The sequence below is a fragment of the Pan troglodytes genome, chromosome 5 (genome assembly GCF_028858775.2).
Source record: "Pan troglodytes isolate AG18354 chromosome 5, NHGRI_mPanTro3-v2.0_pri, whole genome shotgun sequence".
Classification (NCBI taxonomy): domain Eukaryota; kingdom Metazoa; phylum Chordata; class Mammalia; order Primates; family Hominidae; genus Pan; species Pan troglodytes.
This window is the reverse complement of record NC_072403.2, coordinates 182,707,637-182,726,130: the sequence shown is the minus strand read 5'-3', so window position 1 is coordinate 182,726,130 and position 18,494 is coordinate 182,707,637. Positions and strand designations below refer to the sequence as shown.

At 41.4% G+C, this 18,494-nt stretch overlaps 1 protein-coding gene across 1 annotated transcript in view; it reads left to right on the top strand.

Moving 5' to 3' along the window:
- Positions 1-18,494, top strand: part of PDCD2 (programmed cell death 2) — a 43,409-nt gene that overhangs the window by 558 nt on the left and 24,357 nt on the right. The gene's annotated exons all lie outside the window — the stretch shown is intronic.

Genomic DNA, 18,494 nt, shown 5'->3' with positions numbered 1-18,494 from the left:
TACATGTACATGTATATTTATTTATTTCTGAATTTTGTCTCCAGTACATATAATGAGGCTTGTAAAGTGGATAGTGTTCAGGACATAGGTGGATTTTGCTTCTAAGTAGTAAAGACTTAATTGGTGACTTACTGGGGCTATTTGATAAGGATTTTTTTTTTTAATGAACATTAAAAACAGTGAAATTGTATTTCCGGATTTCATTAACTTCATTTATATCTTAATTGGTGAAAACTGTAAGTTAATAACTCATTTATATTTCCTTTGGAGATTCTTAAGTTTGTGCTACCAATGATTATTTCCAAAAAAAGGCACACTTCTGGTTTTCCCAGAACTAATGCTAGCTTCTCAATCTTTTGAGTTTACTTGATATTAATGTTTGACCTCAAATCATGTCACATTTTTGAAGAAAACTTTCTCTTAGCCAGTGGAACATAAACCACCCTGGAGTTCATATAGAGGAGGGGTTCAAATGCCTCTGATAGTGTCGTGTTAAAACTCATGGCCAAACGCAAGGTCACATAGCTTTCTTTCCATGTTTTCCTCTAGAATTTGTATAGTTTTGTCATTATAAAATGGGTCTTGTCCTAGACCCCAAGAACAGGTTTTTGGATTTCACATGGGAAAGACCTTTTGGCAAGTCACAGAGTATAGTGAAGTTAAGATAGTTTGTTAGCGACTACTCAGCTACATAGCAGGGCGTCCTCAGAAAGCAAGAGGAGGAATGCACCTGTTGTAAACATATAATTTTTTTTTGAGACAGAGTTTCTCTCCTGTCACAATGGCATGATCTCGGCTCACTGCGACCTCTGCTTCCTGGGTTCAAGGATTCTCCTGCCTCAGCCTCCCAAGTAGCTGGGATTACAGGTGCGTGCCAATATACCCGGCTAATTTTTTGTATTTTTGGTAGAGACTGGGCTTCACCATGTTGGTCAGGCTGGTCTGGAACTCCTGGCCTCAAGTGATCCATTCGCCTCGGCATCCCAGAGTGCTGGGATTACAGGCGTGAGCCACTGCATCTGGCCGACTCTCAGTTTTCACAGCCTTAACAGATGTAAAGAGCAGAGATGACTCCAAGCTGGGTCTGCCCAGCGTTTCCTCCTAAACATGTGCAGATCCTGTGTTCCTGGCAGGAGCATCCTGGCCTGGTGCCACGCTCTCCTCACTGCAGCCCACTTGGAGGGGGTCTTTGCCAGGCTGGTCTTGATCCCCTGACCTCCAGTGATCTGCCTGCCTTGGCCTCCCAAAGTGCTGGGATTACAGGCGTGAGCCACCGTGCCCAGCTGCCCTCAATTTATAAATCAAGGAAATACTAGTTCTCTGGAACCAAAGTTCATGTTTGAAATAATTGGGAAAGAAAAATAAAATCTCATTGCTGAAAGAAAGGCAAATAGCACAATTGATTATTGAAATTGCAGAAGAGGGCTGGGTGCAGTGGCTCACTCCTGTAATCCCAGCACTTCGGGAGGCTGAGGCAGGCAGATCACCTGAGGTCAGGAGTTCGAGACCAGCCTGGATAAGATGGTGAAATCCCATCTGTACTAAAAATACAAAAATTAGCCTGGTGTGGTGGCACGCACTTGTAGTCCCAGCTGCTCGGGAGGCTGAGGCAGGAGAATCGCTTGAACCCAGGAGGTGGAGGCTGCATTGAGCCGAGATCGTGCTACTGCACTCCAGCCTGTGTGACAGAGTGAGACTCCGTGTATAAAAAAAAAAAAAAAAAAAAAGGAAATTTCAGAAGAATTTACTGGACAGACTGTTACCTTGCTGTATTCTCTAGCCCTGTGTTAGCAGTTACAAGGTATTTTAGGTTTAAACACTTATATTTTAGTCATTCGGTATAGTTAACTATCAAAAAGTCCTGTCCACATCATGACAACCTATATAAAATTTGGAAGCCTCTTCATCTATGCAATGGAAAATTGGTAAAGTAAGTGTAGATATTTAAGTTGATGAATTATTAATATTTAGGTACTGAAATGAGTGAGGGAATGTAATTATGTCATAGTTCTGGCATGGGACTTGGGGGGGCTCCCTCTGTTGCCTCTTGCTGGATGACAAATTCGTGACCTGTGGAGACTGAAGGATAAACTGTCACCTTCATCGGAAACCCTAGTCCAGAAGGAAAGTCCTCATTTCAGGATATACCACTTTGTCCCATGCATTTCCTTTTTCTTGTTCTGTTTTTTTGGAGACAAGTCTTGCTCTTTCACCCAGGCTGGAGTGAAGTGGCCTAATATTGGCTCACTGCAACCTCCATCGCCCAGGTTCAGGCAATTTTCCTTCCTCAGCCTCCTGAGTAGCTGGGATTACAGGTCTGCACCACCACACTGGCTGATTTTTTTTTTTCCTTTTAGGCGGAGTTTTGCTTTTGTTGTTAAGGCTAGAGTATGATGGCGCGATCTCGGCTCACCACAACCTCTGCTTCCCAGGTTCAAGCGATTCTCCTGCCTAGGCCTCCTGAGTAGCTGAGATTACAGGCATGCGCCACCACGCCCAGCCAATTTTGTATTTTTAGTAGAGATGGGGTTTGTCCATGTTGGTCAGGCTAGTCTCGAACTCCCAACCTCAGGTGATCCGCCTGCCTCAGCCACCCAAAGTGCTGGGATTACAGGTGTGAGCCACAGAGCCTGGCCCTAATTGTTTTATTATTTCCTAGAGAAAAGGTTTCACCATGTTGGCCAGGCTGGTCTCCAGCTCCTGACCTCAAGTGATCCATCTGCCTCAGCCACCCACAGTGCTGGGATTACAGGCGTGAGCCATCTTACCTGGCCCTTTTTATTTTTATTTTTATTTTTGAGACAGGGTGTTGCAGTGTTGTCCAGGCTGGAATATAATAGTGCGATCTCAGCTTACTGCAACCTCCACATTATGGGGTCAAGCAGTCCTTCTTCCTCAGCCTCCCAAGTAGCTGGGACTGCAGCTGTGTGCCACCATGTCTGGCTAATTTTTGTACTAGTAGACATGGGGTTTGGCTGTGTCGTACTGGCTGGTCTTGAACTCCTGGGCTCAAGTGATCTGCCTGCTTCAGCCTCCTAAAGTGCTGGGATTACAGGCGTGAGCCACCTTGCCCAGCCTATTTTTAACTTTTTGAGGAAATACCAAACTATATTACAAATAAGCTGCACCATTTTATATTCCACATACAGTATTTAAGGGTTGTGATTTCTCTCTGACCTTGCCAACACTTGTTATTTTACATTTGTTGGATTATAGCCTTTCTAGTGTGTGTGAAGGAGTATCTGGTTGTGGTTTCAGTTTTGATGGCCATAATGATAATGATATTGATCACCTTCTCATGTGCTTGTTTTCCATTTGCATGTTTTTTGGCAAAGTGTGTGTTCAACTCTTTCTCCTTTTTTAATTTGGTTTTTGTTGTTGAGTTATACAAATTCTTTGTATATTGTGGTTAACAGACTGCTAGATATATAACATGCAAGCAAATATTTTCTTCCTTTCTGTGGGTTGTCTTTTCACTTTCTTTTTTTTTTTTTTTTTTTTTTTTTTTGAGACAGAGTCTTGCCCTGTTGCGCAGGGTGGAGTGCAGTGCTGTGCTCTTGGCTCACCACAACCTCTGCCTCCTGGGTTCAAGCAGTTCTCCTCCCTCAGCCTCCCGAGTAGCTGGGATTACAGGCATGCGCCACTATGCCCGGCTACTTTTGTATTTTTAGTTGAAATGGGGTTTGTTTACGTTGGTCATGTTGGTCTTGAATTCCCGACCTCATGTGATCCGCCTGCCTCAGCCTTCCAAAGTGCTGGGGTTAGAGGCATGAGCCACCATACCGGCCTTTTTTTATTTTTTTTATTTTTTTTGAGGTAGGGTCTTGCACTGTTACCCAGGCTGGAGTGCAGTGGTTCGATCTTAGCTTACTGCAACCTCCATAATCTGGGCTCAAGTAGTCCTCCCACCTCAGCCTCCCTAGTAGCTGGGACTGAAGCTGTGTGCCACCATGCCTGGCTAATTTTTATATTATTAGGAGAGATGGGGTTTTTCTATGTCATCCTGGCTGGTCTTGAACTCCTGGACTCAAGTGATCCACCTGCCTCAGCCTCCCAAAGTGGTGGGATTACAGGTGTGAGGCAGCATGCCCACCTTTCTTGATTTTTATTTTTTGAGACAGGGTCTGGCGCTGTCTACCAGGTTGGAGTGCAGTGGTGCGATCTCAGCTTACTGCAGCCTCCACGTTCTGGGCTAAAACAGTTCTCCTGCCTTAGCCTCCCTAGTAGCTGGGAGTACAGGTGTGTGGCACCATGCCTGGCTAATTTTTGTATTTTTTAGTGGAGACGTGGTTTTGCTATGTCCTTCTGGCTGGTCTTGAACTCCTGACCTCAAGTGATCCACCTGCCTCAGCCTCCCAAAGTGCTGGGATTAAAGGCATGAGACACCGTGCCTGGCCTATTTTTAACTTTTTGAGGAAATACCAAACTGTTACAAATAGGCTGCACCATTTATATTCCACATACAGTATTTAATGGTTGTGATTTCTCTCTGACCTTGCCAACACTTGCTATTTTATATTTTTTGGATTATATCTTTTCTAGTGTGTGTGAAGGAGTATGTGGTTGTGGTTTCAGTTTCGATGGCCATAATGATAATGATATTGATCATCTTTTCATGTGCTTGTTTTCCATTTACATGTCTTTTTGGCAAAGCGAGTGTTCAACTCTTTCTCCATTTGTAATTTGGTTGTTTTTGTTGAGTTATACAAATTCCTTATATATTGTGGTTAACAGACTGTTGTTAGATATATAACGTGTAAATATTTTCTTCCTTTCTGTGGGTTGCCTTTTGATTTTTTTTTTTTTTTAGACTGAGTCTTGCTCTGCTGCCCAGGCTGGATTTCAGTGGTGTGACATCGGCACAATCTCTGCCTCCTGGGTTCAAGTGATTCTCCTCCTAGCCTCCCGAGTAGCTGGGATTACAGGCATGGGTCACCACGCCCAGCAACTTTTTTGTATTTTTAGTAGAGACTGGATGTCTGCATGTTGATCAGACTGTCTTGGACTGCTAATCACAGGTGATATGCCCGCCTGTGCCTCCCAAAATGCTTGGATTACAGGGGGAGCCACCACGACCGGCCAGTTTTTTTTTTTTTTTTTTTTTTTGAGGCAGGGTCTTGCACTGTTGCCGAGGCTGGAGTGCAGTGGTGCCATCTCTGCTTACTGCACCCTTCACATTCTGTGCTGAAGCAGTCCTCCTTCCTCATTCTCCCTAGTAGCTGTGACTACAGGTGTGTGCCACCATGCACGACTAATTTTTGTATGTTTAGTAGAGACGGGGTTTTCCTATGTCCTTCTGGCTGGTGTTGAACTCCTGGACTCAATTGATCCACGTGCCTTGGCCTCCCAAAGTGCTGGGATTACAGACGTGAGCCACCATGCCTACTCTTTTTTTTTTTTTTTTAAGACATGGTCTTGCGCTGTTGCTCAGGCTGGAGTGCAGTGGTGCCATCTTGGCTTACTGCAACCTCGACATTCTGGGCTCAAGCGGTCCTCCTGCCTCAGCCTCACTAGTAGCTGGGACTAGAGGTGTGTAGCAGCATGCCTGGCTAATTTTTATATTTTTAGTAGAGACGGGGTTTTGCTATGTCTCTCTGGATGGTCTTGAACTCCTGCACTCAAGTGATCTGCCTGCTTCAGCCTTCCAAAGTGCTGGGATTACAGGCATGAGTCACCTTGCCTGTCGTGTTTTTAACTTTTTGTGGAAATACCAAACTATGTTACAAATAGGCTGTACCATTTTATATTCCACATACAGTATTTAATGGTTGTGATTTCTCTCTGACCTTGACAACACTTGTTACTTAATATTTGTGGATTATAGCCTTTCTAGTGTGTGTGAAGGAGTATGTGGTTGTGGTTTCAGTTTTGATGGCCATAATGATAATGATATTGATCGTCTTTTCATGTGCTTGTTTTCTATTTGCATGTCTTTTTGGCAAGGTGTGAGTTCAACTCTTTCGCCATTTGCAATTTGGTTGCTTTTGTTGTTGAGTTATACATATTCTGTATGTATTGTAGTTAATGAATTGTTGTTAGATATATAATGTGCAAACAAATATTTTCTTCCTTTCTGTGGGTTGTCTTTTTGCTTTCTTTTTTGTTTGAGACAGAGTCTTGCTGTGTTGCCCAAGCTGGAGTGCAGTGGCAGGATCTCAGCTCATTGCCACCTCCGCTTCCTGGGTTCAAGCAACTCTCTTGCCTCAGCCTCCTGAGTAGCTGGGATTACAGGCATGCACCATTACAGCAGGCTAATTTTGTATTTTTGTTTGAGATGGGGTTTGTTTATCTTGGTCAGGATGGTCTTGAACTCCTGTCCTCAGTTGATCCTCCTGCCTCGGCCTCCAGAAGAGCTGGGATTTCAGGCATGAGCCACCGTGCCTGGCCCTAATGTTTGTATTTTTAGTAGAGACAAGGTTTAGCCATGTTGGCCAGGCTGGTCTCCAACTCCTGACCTCAAGTGATCCATCTGCCTCAGCCTTCGAAATTGCTGGGATTATAGGCATGAGCCATCATACCATGTCTTTTTTTTTTTTTTTTTTTTGAGACAGGTTCTTGCACTGTTGCCCAGGTTGGAGTGTAGTGGCAGGATCTCAGCTTAATGCAACCTGCACATTCTGGGCTCAAGCAGTCCTCCTGCCTCAGTCTCCCTAGTAGCTGCTACTTCAGCTGTGTGTCACCATTCGCAGCTGGTTTTTGTGTTATTAGTAGAGATGGTATTTTGCTATGTCATCCTGGCTGGTCTTGAACTCCTGGACTCAGGTGATCCACCTGCCTCAGCCTCCCAAAGGGCTGGGATTGCTGGCGTGAACCACAGTGCGCAGGGTTTAGGGTTTACGGTTTAGGGTTTAGGGTTTAGGGTTAGGGTTAGGGGTTAGGGTTAGGGTTAGGGGTTAGGGTTAGGGATTAGGGTTTGGGCTCGGGGTTAGGGTCAGGGTTAGGGTTAGGGTTAGGATTGGGGTTAGGTTTAGGGTTAGGGTAGTGTAAATAATTTCACATTATTACTAATAATAAATTATTTATATTACACTATTACTTAATGTAAAGGCTATTAAGACATGTTTGTCTTCAAAGAATGGCCTTGGTTTCTGTGGGCAGTTTCTCCTCATGGAAAGGTAGTGCGTTCCTGCTAAATCATGGACAAAATGGGCTTCCAGGAGCTACAGGCTGCAGAAGCAGCTTCTCCTCTATGTCCTTCACTGCCTCAAACTGTTGTTGACTTTGAAAGCTTCTTTCGGTCTAGTTTTATCAACAGAGCTAGTATTTCATGAGGTTCTACTACATACCGGGTTCTAGAAAGCTAAATACCTTTTGTTTGTTATTATTCACTACATACAAATCACAACTCTCTCCTCATTACTCACACAACAAAATTTAGCTGAGGGAGATTGAGTGACTTTCCCAGGGTCACACAGCTACTAAGAGCAGAGTCGTGTTTAGATTCATGTGGGAATACTGAACACAGAAATGAACCAGTGGAAACATCCTATGTTCCAAAAGCCTACTCAAGCCATTTGTTCTTATTTTAAGGAAAATCTTTATGCTAATTTTAAACTCCAAATACTTATGAATGGCAGAGATCTACAGATTTGATTCTGATGTAAGAAATGATGGTCACCAGCTGGTTACTGCTACCACCCCACAACACCGAGCATACTGGACGAATGTCTAAGCCTTGTGGTTAGTGGGGACAATGCTGGTGGAGTCTGAAGTTGTCATGCAGTGACTCATGCAAGCTTAGGCAGATTTGGTGATATATGACACAGAGATGCAAAGAAATGTTGTAGCTGACACACACAGGCTGGCTCTGGGAGATGCAGAAGGAGCACGTCACCCAAAATAGAGCCAGAGAGACATCCTTAAGGAAGGAGCAAAGGGGCTGCATCTTAAAGAATGTAGAAAGGATTTGTCATGAGAGATGGGGCAGGAAGTTCTTGAGAGGCAGAGGGAGAGCATGAGAATGTTGGGAAGGGAGGAGAGATTCTCACACATCTGGGAAGCTGACAATCCATCAGCATTGTCAGAAGGAAAATAAGGAGGAGGAGCAGAAATAGATGAGGGGGATATAGAAGCAGGGCTGAAGCTGTGGTGATTGTGGTTAAGAGTTGTGATTCTATCCAGAAGGCAATAGGTAGCATTCTAAACAGAGATCTTTTTTTTTTTTTTTTTTTTTTTGAGATGGAGTTTCACTCTGTCACCCAGGCTGGAATGCAGTGGCACGATCTTGGCTCACTGCAAGCTCTTCCTCCCGGGTTCACACCATTCTCCTGCCTCAGCCTCTGGAGTAGCTGGGACTACAGTCGCCCGCCACCACACCTGGCTAATTTTTTTGTATTTTTAGTAGAGACGGGGTTTCACTGGGTTAGCCAGGATGGTCTTGATCTCCTGGCCTCGTGATCCGCTAGCCTTGGCCTCCCAAAGTGCTGGAATTACAGGCGTGAGCCACCGCGCCCTGCCACAGAGATCTTTTAAAACAAGAGTCAGCAAATATTTTCTGCAAAGGGCTAAATGTTAAATATTTTAAATTTTCCAAGCCATATGGTCTCTCTCTCAATGACTCAGCTCTTCCATTATACCATGAAAGTAGCCAGAGACATTATATAACACATGTATGTGGCTATGTCCCATTACAACTTTACTTACAAACGCAGACTGTGTCAGACATAGTCTATGCATGGTAGTTTGCCACACCTTGTTTTAGAAAGCTCAGGTTTATGATGTGATGGAGAATGCCTACAAGAGTTCTTGTTTTAAATGGTAGAGTGAACATACACTGGAATTCTATCCTGCTTGACCCAAGCTCTTGATAGCAAAAGGTAGAAAAGATAGATAGTAAACAGATAGATAGATGATAGGCAGTAGATAGATAGATGATAGATAAAGAAAATACATAGCTGTTCCAGAAAACAGAAACGGATAATTTCATGAACGAAAAGCAGAGTAATATACTTTAGAAAGGCAGCAGGCCAGAAAACCTACAGTTGCAAAGCAAATAGAATTTCCAACTGCCTCTTGTAGCCCCTTCCTGGAAGTAGTCATAGCCCAGGGTGTTTGACTACTTCCTCTGTTTTTTGTTTGTTTGTTGTTTGCTTTTCTGTGGGGTTTTTGTTGTTGTTTGCTTTTTTTAAAAAAAAATACCTTTCACTGCTTTTTTGTCACAGCAGCCTTTGTCGCTTCAAACACCACAAGTGTTCTTTTAAAAGAATTATATCAACCTTTCAATTAAAATGCAACATGTCTGAAACTTGGTATCTGGAGAGGTGAGTTGGACAAAGGAGCCCTTGTTACTGCACGTTTTCATTCTCCAAACTTCACCTTGCACACAGTAACAGACAGTGCACAAAGCCACTTCCTTATGGACGGAAATTCTGAAATCCTTTTATGCCTGGCCTTTCCATCCTTCAACTTCCCCTCTCCCATGCTCTGAATGATTGTATTGGGCATTTTTGTTTTAATCTCCGTGACAGGGGAACACAGGTAGCTCTAATATAGCCGTGACCCAGATGCTTCTGTTTCTAGCATGTATTTATTTTGCAGCAAACATTTACATCCATGATGTTTCACTGTCTTTTGAAAATAATTAGGCAATATCTCATCTGAGGTAGGATGTTTCTAGTGGTTGTGTTCTGAGGGAGAAAAACTAATCTGTTCTCTTTCCACTGCATTCTAGGAACAGTAAGAGGACCTTGTGCATGAATAATTTGTTTCCACACTACAGAGTGGGTAATAAGCAGATTAGTAAAAACAATTCTGCTTCACTTCAGTAACAGCCTCCTCCAACTCATTTTTTCTCAACAAACTTATTTTTCCAGCAGAAGAATCCCAGACTTCTTAGAGAACCCAGTGACTTTTTGCACCTTAAATCTGTGAAATCCTCATGTTTTCTTCTGCTGTATCTATAGTTCAAACAAAGATGAGGCAAAGCTAGACGCATTCCTGAAGGAACCCAAGAAATTCCTCTCTTTCTCTCTCTGGAGTGAAATGAATTCTCCAGACCACTAGTTCTAACCTTCAAAACCCAAACCTGTTTGTGAGATCTCCTTCAAATACTACTGTAGACCCCAGTGTTTATTCATTAAATTTTTTAAATACTTGTTTTATTTGCAATCAAAGTATTTGTAATTTTAGTATTTGTATTAATATAAGGGGAAAATGTTTAAATCTGTCTATGCCATATGTGCCTCTGGCTTATTGCCCAATTAATTGTAGCCTCAGGCTAAACTTCCGTTTCTGTGTTTAATTTTTGTCAGAAGAAATATAACTGATCTCAAAACATCTGCTTTTATGTAGGGACTCGTGCTGCCATCTCCATTCCTCTCTCCTTTTTTGCAATCTGGGTGGAAGTTCTTTAATATGAACATTTCAACCACCTTCATTCTACCATGTCCACTATGAGCACATTCAAACGTATCCAGCCAAGGCTGTCATCTTAGGCCAGGGATTTTTTAGGAATCTATTTTGCTGTGATGCGGCTGGCACCCCTTTGACTCATTGTATCACCCCAGGGTTCTTTTCATTTTGTAAGCCCAAGAGGGCAGAAAATGAAGTAGGTGAGCAATTAAACACTCTGAGTCAGGAGCATCTCCCCTTGTGTTAGGCAATGTTGTAGAACATCGTATTTAGCAAGCTCCTAGCAGATGAGCCACGTGGCTGCTGAGCACACATGCCTGCTTGCTGCTGTGAGCTCAGGCACCATCATCATTAGTCTTTTTCACCTCTGGAGGGAATTGTAAGGGCCACTTAATAACCTGTAAATCATAGAGAGTTAAAGGTGTTTCCCTAAAACACTGATGACAGAATGAAAGGTGAGGAGTGTTAGCCACAGGTCAAAAGTGCAGGAAAGTCTCTCAGTGTGGGTTGTTGAAGAAATGCAGGTCTTTTTTCTTTTGGAAGTGTCCCTAGAATGGGGTCAAGGACTCTGCCCATTCTAGGATGAAAAATTGGGATATAAGACACTCTCAGATATTTATCCCAAGCTTTCAATTTGGGCTCTTAATTAGTTTGTTCATCCATCACAATCTCAAATGCTGAGCAGGGCATGTGAATCTCTCCACAGTCCAAATCAGCACTGTCTTTTAAAATTGAGTTTCTTATTATTCTCACCTGATATACCTTATTTATCCCACACCCACCCCAATAACATATCATGCTCACTGTTATCTTTGAGACAACACTTGAATTTTACTCAACCTGGAGTGCTCTTCACATGTCTTGTCCAGATCCAGTTCGGACTCATTCTTCAGCTGTGCATCAGTCAATGGGGGCTAGCTTAAACTGTGGTGACAAACAACCTCCAAATTTCAGTGGCTCAAAAATCTTCTTCCTCATTTATTTACGTTTCATCACGGGTCAGGTGAGAGGTAGCTCTGTGCTGTGTCATCCTAACACAGGAATCCAGACGGAAGGAGGGACCATCAATAAGATCCCCATTGCTATAGAAAAGAGAAAAAAGCATGCGGAATAGAACGCTGTTTCTTGGAGATTTCTCCTGAAAAAGTCACATGTTATTTCTTCTCACCTCCATTAGCAAAAGTAAAAATAAAAATAAAAAAGTCATGTGACCATGGAAAAATTTAAGTAGGTGGGATGGAAGTCAGAATGCATTCATAAAAAGTGAACTGAAAATATTTGGAGAACAGCACCAATGGCTATCATGAATGCCAACATACATCCCTAACAACCCAGTGCTGTTACCCTCCAAACATTTTATGTCTTGCAAAGTATTAGAACTTCATATGTGAAGCCATACCACTCAGAGGGAATGCAAAATACATAATGACATCTCCTTTAGGATGTCCTTAGAGAATTCAAGGAAAAGAAGTTAAATAATTTAAAAGTGCTTTTGGGTACAGCTATTTAGCACTAGACAGTAAGAGTAGAGATAGATTGTAAAGATAATAATAGGGTTAGGGATAGGATTAGGATCTGGGTCAGAGTCAGGGCCAGAAGTATGGTTAGAGGTGGGGTCATGGTCAGGGTCAAGATCAAAGTCAGAGTCAAAGTTAGGGTCAGAATTAGGGACCAGGGTAGGGATCAGGATTTAGATTCAGGGACAGGGTTAGGGTTAGGATTAGAACCAGAGCTTTTTTCTCCTCAGGACCTACCCAAGGGTGGGTCACCATGGCTTTGGAGCACCTGGTAGTGTGGCATGTCCACAGTGAAGACCAGAGTTTCATTGTCCTTAAGACTGACCTGGGGAGACGTGGCTGCAGGCCATTGAGGAAGGTGAGGAAGAAGCTTCCTGTCTGCTCCCCGTGTGTTTAGGAGGGAGCTCTGCCATGGGCTTTACTTTCACATGTTATATTCCACAAGTCTTGTTTTACAAAAGCACCCCTTCCTTGAGGCTTCCGCTGCTCATCGCTGCTCATCATCATAACGTGCCATAACATACAGTAAGATTTGGGTTTGTTTCTGGGGAGAGATCTTGGTATAGAGAAAGGAGAAATGCTTAGAGCCACCATCAGGACAGTTGGGATGAAAGCTGGGGTTGGGCAGAGGCTGGAGGAAACGTGCACCCCCTGTAAACACTTTTATTCTTGTTTTAATTACTCCTTTTTCTTACAGTGTTAAATTAGTAAAAATAGTATTGAAAAATTGAAAAGTAGGCATATTAAAACTTGCAACACCACTTAAGCTTAGATGTATTATTTGTACCTCATCAACATTTTTTATTTTGTTGAGAAAGTTTAAGGTTAATTGGCAGCATATTTCTAATAGTAGATAGAATAATGTCTGTTTTATAAACATTGACATCCTACATTACATGTGTGAACCCTGAAAATCTGAGACGGCTCTCAGGTTTTTTAGAAAGTTTATTTTGCCAAGCTTGAGGATGTGCGCCCGTGATGCATCCTCAGGAGGTCCTGACAACATGGGCCCAAGGTGGTCGGGGCACAGCTTGGTTTTACACACTTTAGGGAGACATGAGACATCAATCAGTATGTGTAAGATGTACATTGGTTCAGTCCAGAAAGGTGAGAAGCCCAGACAGGGGGCTTCCAGGTCATAGGTAGGTAAGAGACAAACGATTTCATTCTTTTGCATTGCTGATTACCCTCTCCAAATGAGGCAATCGGGTATGCATTTATCTCGGTGAGCAGGTGGGTGTCTTTGGATAGAATGGGAGGCAGATTTGCCCTAAGCAGTTCCCAGCTTGACTTTTCCCTTTAGCTTAGCGATTTTGGGTCCCCAAGATTTATTTTCCCTTCATAAGGTTTTCCTATGAGCATTAATTATTCATTGTGTCTTTTATTACACAAATAAGGCACAGATTTTTAAAAAATCATCAACATCGTGGCTACCTATATAGACATAATTACATAGAAGCTCAACTAAATTTGCAAACATCCCAGAGTTTGGGTTTACAGTAATTCTTTGTGATTCTTTAAAAGTTAAAGTATTTTTTCCCGTAAACATAGCAACATTTAAAATCACCTGTAGAATGTCCTGCCATTTTTGTTTTTCTAGTTTCCTCATTTTCTGCAAAGCCTCGCTGAGGAAATTGACTTTGAATATCCTTTTACACTCTTCTGTTTTAGAAAGCATTGTGGTAAAACATTGAATCATCATGGTCATAAGTTCTGTCCACATACTTTCTTTCTTTGAATATTTTTTCCCAGTGAGCAATATTTGATTCTGCTGTATTATGGCTAAAAGGTAGGCATGGGAACAAAATAAAGACAAGAAGTCTTCGGGATAAGTGATCCCATCGCAATGAATCAATTTGCCATTGGAACATATTTTTACAAAGTCACTCTTGTGAAAATATTTAGCTATGAATTGAAACAGAGTCTGTATGGTTAATATTTTTCCTGGTCTAAGGTGAACAGCATTTTAGAGAATGAACCCAGGACACAACCACAACACAAGAAAAAAATAGGAGAATTAAGTTTACACATATGTGTTACTACAGTAACAGAAAACATGTAAAGAACATTTGTTTTGATTTATATGTCAGTCTGCACTGTTTAATTTTTTGTGTCATAAATGCTCTTATTTAAAAAAACAGGACTAGTTAACAGTGTCAGTTACTAGTAATTCATGGTATAAATAATTAAACAAGGAAGTGCTCAAAAAAACAGTGTTTTAAATAAAGTTTTATTTTACATCTTTTTTTACTTACACAGCAATTGTCAAAAAAAAAAAAAAGATTTCCCATGTAGCCGCAACCTAGTTTCCTCTCTTATTAACATCTTCTATCAGTGTGTCTCACATGGCTTATTAATATCTTACACAATTTGTCACAGTTAATGAACCAATACTGATAGACTAAAGTTCATATTTCATTTGGATTCCCTTAGATCTGTCTTACTCTGATCCAGGATCCCGCATGACATGTAGTCATCATGTGGGCTCTTCCTGGCTGTGACAGTGTGTCAGGCTTTCCATCTCAGGTGACCTTGATAGTACTGAGGAGGATTGGTCAGGCATTTTGTAGAATGTCCCTCATTGTCACTTCATGTTCTCAAGGTGAACTGTCAGCTTTGATGTTAACTTGGATCATTTGGCAGAGCTACTGTTTGTCAGGTTTCTCCACTGTGAGGTTATTTTTCCTCCTTGTCCGTACTGCATGTGTTCTTTTGGAGCAAGCCACTCTGCAGAGCCTCACTCCTTAGGGAGTGAAGAGTTGGCTTCACCTTCTTGATGGCTGAGTGTCTACATCAATTATTTGGAATTCTTTTGCAAAGGAGATTTCTATGCAACTCCATTTGCTTATTCACCTATGCATACAAATACAGACACCTAGATAATTACTTTAAGCTTTAGCTATTATTCAACACTGCAGCATTATGTTGCACAATTCATTCCTGTGTTGGCCATCGGTAGCTTTTTTTATTGGCTCTTATTTTTCTTGGATATATTTTAATTTTTTTAGTACTTACTTACTTTCTGATACTTCCAGATTATCCTGGCTCCTATATTTACTCTCCCAGTTCTAGTATCAGACATTTCTTCAAGGAGCCTGATTCCTTTCAGAATGGTAGGAAAACTTATGTCTGGCTGCTGAAAGAGCACATTGTATCTTGTCCCTCATTAGTAATGCTAGGAAGTATATGTGTGTGTCTAACCTACCTAGACACACCTAATTATAAAGTTTTCTATGTAGAACTGTGTGTATCCATATTAAACTAAACATAAGTTTACGTTGATGTCTCCACCTCTGATCTACTATCACAGGAATCATTCTAGCCTTCTCGCCTTGCTAATTTGTAACCTTCCGCTTCAACGGTGAGAAACCTGGTTCCCACCATCTGCGACTTATGTAAGTCATTGTTTTATTCCAGATACAGACACTGTGGTTTTACAATTGTTCACAATTGCTTCTGTTGGAAAGAACTTTGTAAAATGGAATCCAATGATGAAGTATAGTTCATTTGCCTTCAGCTTACAGATTCTATTCATTTTCAAAGTGACTTAGGTCAACACCATTTTCCCTACACCTTCAGTGAGTTTTTACCTACATTTGTGTCTTAGTCCATTTTGTGCTTCTGTAACAGAATACCTGAGGCTGGGTAATGTATAAGTAAAAAAGGTTCATTTGGCTCACAATACTGGTGGCTGGAATGTCTGAGATTGGGCAGTTGCATCTGGTGGGGCCTCAGTCTTTTTCACCTCATGGTGGAAAGTGGAAGGGGAGCAAGGGGTGCACCAGAGATCACATAGCAAAAGTGAAAGCAAGAGGGAAGCCAAGGAAACCAGACTCTTTTTAACTAGCTACTCCTGCAGGAATTAATCCATTCCTGTGACAGCAGAACTCACTCACCCCCATGGAGGACATTAATCTATTCATGAGAGATCCATCCCCATGACCCAAACACCTTCCACTAGGCCCCACTGCCCCACACTGACACAGTGGGGGTCAAATTTCTCAAAAAAAAAAATTTTTTTTTTGAGACAGGGTCCTGCTCTGTCGCCCAGGCTGGAGTGCAAAGGTGCAATCTCAGCTCACTGCAACCTCTACCCCTGGGTGCAAGCGATACTCCCTCTTCAGCCTCCTGATTAGCTGTGACTACAGGCACATGCCATCATGCCCATCTAATTTTTGTATTTTTGGTAGAGACGGGGTTTCACCATGTTGCCCAGGCTGGTCTTGAACTCCTGGCCTCCCAAAGTGCTGTAATTATAGGCATGTGCCACCATGCCCGACTAAATTATAGTTTTCCATTGAAACATAAAATTTCTCTCTGTAGTAATCATCATTTTTGATCATAATCAAAGTAAGACTATTCTTGTTTTAAAAATAAGTCTAGTTTTGTTAGATTTTGCTTGATTATTTACATAAGTGCAGCAAGAACAGGAGATGACCACATAGGTGCTTTCAAGTTTCTTTGCTGGAAGTTTTCATACAGAATCTCAGATTTGACTTTTAAAGGCCTTATTCAGGCTAAAACCCAAGCCAAGCACATACTATCAAATTTCAGCTGCACTCCTTATAGCTTTGTGTGAATTCCTCTCTTCTTGAGGCCCCCCAAAATATCCCTAAATTCCTGGGCCTACCAGGAAATGACCTTCTTTACTAATCTGAAGGCTGTGAACCCTGTAATCTAGGTATCAGCCTGGTTTTTCTCAGAGTGCTGTTGGGAATGAAGATTTTGGTGTTCCAAAAAAAAGAAAAAAAAAAAAAAAGAACGTGGGAACAAATGATCTCTTAGCGAGGCGAGCTTTACTTTCTGCATAAAGGGTGCTACTCAGTAGCTGTCCAGCCACAAGAGCACACCAAACAAAGGAGACAGAGTTACTTATAATCTGATGTGTCTACCCTAGTGCTGTGTCCAATTTCCATTGGCTGAAATAGGACCTCACATTTTACACTTTACCCGATTGGCTATTAGTTTAAAACTTTCTTAATTAGGTAAGGGGAATAGAACAAAGAAAGAAAAGGAAGTTGCCCAGGGATAGGTAAGGAAGCATCTCCAAATAAGGAATGGCATGCACTATGGGCTGGGGCTTGTCTAGTTCTGCCCAGGCATGCTGGAGCAAGCTAGGACAACTGATTTGGAATACACACACACACACACACACACGTATATATAAAAATAGTGGATAGCAATCTTATAGTAAGAAATTGTGACTTTTTATAATCTTTGAAGAAATTTCCCATTTCTCACAGTGCTTTGTAAGCATTGTCTCCATAAAAGTCAACCCTTACTCCCTTAAGATTGCTGGTCATAACTGATCTTAGGTACATTTCCTAAATATGATACTCCTGTAAAAACCTTGATAATATAACCAAAATTTCCAATTATGTCCTGTTATAAGGTTCTTATTGGACTTTTGATAACAACTATATCATCATGAAAATAAGAGTATTCAGTAAGAATTTCAAAATTCTGGAGAAATCAGGCAGAGAAAAAAGATAAATGCCTCATTTCTGTTTATAAAAGTATAATCTACTAAATTGTTGTAAGTTACAGTTAGATTAAGAGAAAGAGATTTCTTAAATCCAGAAACTAGAACATTAAAGAACCAGCAATGCTCCAAAAAGCTATAAAATTATAATCAATTTTCATCAGCTCATTCAGTGCCATGTAATCAATTCCAGTCTTGCTGGATCTTGGGTTAGTAGTGTCATGAACCCATCAGTTTCTCAACCAGACTTCTGGAGATCTTCACTGAGTCAAGTGTATGGTCTTAAAGTTATTTAAGCAATATCATCAGAAGCCTATAACCAGAGTAACTGTCATACTCTTTTCTGTGAGTCTCAGAGGGAGTCCTGTGTTGGAGATGAGCATTCTGACCTGTAGCTGATTGCAGGAGCTTTCAGGAAAGCATCAGGGGGAATATCTAAATGACAAAGAGTATGAAATGGCTGTGATGAAAGATCTGATGAGAGTTTATTATACCACAACTGACAAGGGTATTCGATTTTTTCTGTGGCCTCCCAAAGCACTGGGACTACAGGCGCCTGCCACTACAGCCGGCTAATTTTTTGTATTTTTAGTGGAGACGGAGATTCACCGGGTTAGCCAGGATGGTCTGGATCTCCTGACCTCGTGATCCATCCTCCTCAGCCTCCCAAAGTGCTGGGATTACAGGCATGAGCCACTGCGCCCGGCACAATATTTAAAATAATAATTGGAATTATGACTCATTACTCTATACTGGCACATAGCATGGATAAGGAGGACATAACAAATTTCCAGGAATTTTATATCATTTCTGAAAACATAACATTTTACCCATACAAATGTAACACAGGGAAGGTTAGGTATCTCTTTTTATGTATCTTATGTATGGTTTTCCTTATAAAAAATACATCCTACTTTACTTGGGAAACATGCCCTACTTTTCTTGCATGCTTTGCATGGGGTTGTTTCTAGTTATTCCATTATTTCTAGTAGTTCTATTTACATATACTGATTATAATTTTAATACTTAGTAATCTTTTATTTTCCAGAGAAAACTAGGAAGTAGTCAGTTATAAACTGTCATATATTAGCATTCTATAGTAGGTTAGAAAATGTATGAATATACTATCTCCCAACATCTAGAGG